The sequence below is a fragment of the Pongo pygmaeus genome, chromosome 10 (assembly GCF_028885625.2).
Source record: "Pongo pygmaeus isolate AG05252 chromosome 10, NHGRI_mPonPyg2-v2.0_pri, whole genome shotgun sequence".
Classification (NCBI taxonomy): domain Eukaryota; kingdom Metazoa; phylum Chordata; class Mammalia; order Primates; family Hominidae; genus Pongo; species Pongo pygmaeus.
In genome coordinates, this window is record NC_072383.2 from 17,567,058 (window position 1) to 17,569,411 (window position 2,354).

Sequence of the window (2,354 nt, forward strand, 5' to 3'; positions counted from 1 at the left end):
CATCCTATCTGGAGATATTCTTATGAGTTTTCTTCTTAGATATATTAACATAGTAAAATATTTTAATAAAATATCTAATACTGTACCATCCTAGCATTCAATTGTTTATATTAAAATATTTTTGTTTGCCTGTGCAATTATATTTGATGATATTGTATGAGGATTATTCACCAATGTTCATTGGTGATATTATTCTATAGACTTCTTTTTAGTGCTATCTTTATCAGACTTAAAAATTGATATTAAAAATCGTATAGCAGTATCACATAATTGCATGCCATCCTTGAGAAGGAGCCGAACTAATCTTCTTTGTATTGTTCCAATTTTACTATGTATACCCCTGAAGTGAACACATGTCCATTAAGTTTTAATTTCAGAGAGTAAATTCTTATTACAACTTTTCTGTTTTGTGATTCTTACCCTTCTCCTCCTCCTATTACTGCTCTTCCTCCTCCTCTTATCCTGGCTTGCTGTAGTTTCTTTCCCTTCTTTTATATCTTCGTCTCGTCACTCTCTATTTACCTCTGTATATGCTATGCCTTCAAAACACTCTAGTTTATAGTGGTCATCTGATAAACATTTATCAGATGGATGAAGAGCTGGATAAATAAATTTCTTTTATCATATTCAATGTATTGATTTTAGAGGGCTTATTTCTTTTGAGGTTTGTAATTTTTTCCTGTGAGCTTGGCAGAGGTCTGTGGAAGTTCAATACAAACTGCTACTGGAAAATGTGTGCTTCAATAAGGAATTTAGGGTTTTCAATAATCCTCAAGTAGCATTAAGTTAATTTCCTAGAATGTGTCTCTACTATCATGTAGGCAATTTATACGTAGACTCCATCCTCGATCATGCAATTGGCCTTGATAGCCTATCTCTTATGGTGGTCTTCTTTTCTTTTTTCCTTGATATGTAGCTAGTTTTTAAAAACACTTTTCAAGGTCAGTAATTAGGGTTTTTTGCCTAAGGTTTTTTTTTGTTTTTTTTTTTTTTTTTTTTTTTTTTTTTTTTAAAATAATGCCTAGGGCAACATTTGAAGGATCTCAGCCATACTCAGATGACTGTTTAAGCTTTCAACCTTTTAGAGATGAGAGGCCACATTTTCTTTCCATATAATGGTGTTACATTTTAACCCTCAAGGATTATTGAAGCACTCAAGAGTCACAATTGAGTTACTTTGAGATTGCTTCATCTGGTTTTGAGTTTTCTATTTGTTACTAGCACCTGACGATCCCCTTTCTTTTTTCTTTATGCTTGACTGAATATTTAACAACTTTCTAAATTATATTTTTACAGTATTTGTCTATGTGATGAAACCAGATATCTGTTTATCATCTTGGTCTTCAATATTACTGAAAATCATTTCCGGGTGAATATCGTGTGTACTTAAAAGTGATAGAGAAATTTAATGGTCTAACAAAATCAATTGTATTCTATTTATAACAACAGACATTTCTTAATGTAGAGTATTTTTTATCATATTAGTATCCCATATCAGTGGAGGAGATATACAAAGGGAATACATAAATTATTAAAATGACCAAGATGTGGCCAAAAATGTATGAGAAAATCCAATAAACAACATATTATCAGGTGCCAAAGGAAGCTAGAATTTCAGCAAGAGTAGTAAACAGAGTTAAATGCCACACAGTACTCAGGTTTTACAAGATCAGAAAATTGTGTATTTCATTTGAAATATTAAAATCATTGGCCACTGTTGACTTTACCAATAACAGATTTGTTGTTTTTGTGGGAGGAATGATCATACTAATTAGGGTTAGAAAGTAAAAGGGCAATAAATGAGCAGAAGCAATGACTAAGAATTACACTTTAGAAATACTTGGCCGTTGAGGAAAGGAGAAAAATCACAAGGTAGTTAGAATCAGTGATTGGGATGAGAAGAGATTTATTTATCTTTATTATGGGAAAGACTAGTAATTCTCTGAACACAGAGGCAGTAGAAAGGGAATACTGTTTATTAAGGAGAGAGATGGCATCACTGATGAAGTGAGTTACCTAAAGAGGCAGTGGAGATTGGAAATAACCTTAAAGTTGTCCGAGAATTATCAAGGCACATGAAGGCCATGATTTCAGAGGTTACATAGCTATGGAAGAATTCATTATCTGCTTACCCCAAAGACATTCTCCCTCTACTTACTTAATATGTAAACCTTGACTTAATTAGAATGGCAATATGCCCCACTCCAGAGGGTCAGCCTAGTCATTATTGATTTAAATTAGCTATAGGAATATCTCTTTTTCAGGATACTCAGTTTCCGAAGTTTTCTTGTAGTTTTCATCAAGAAAGCAGAAACTTAGGTCTTCTAAGGAGCTTTTGTGTATGCTTTTGCTTT

The 2,354-nt window shown here is 32.7% G+C and overlaps 1 non-coding gene across 1 annotated transcript; it reads right to left on the minus strand.

Moving 5' to 3' along the window:
* Positions 1-244: 244 nt before the first annotated feature.
* LOC129011016 (U6 spliceosomal RNA) lies at positions 245-351 on the minus strand. Its single transcript, XR_008493159.1, has one exon. It is a non-coding gene; the product is annotated as a U6 spliceosomal RNA (small nuclear RNA).
* Positions 352-2,354: the final 2,003 nt, after the last annotated feature.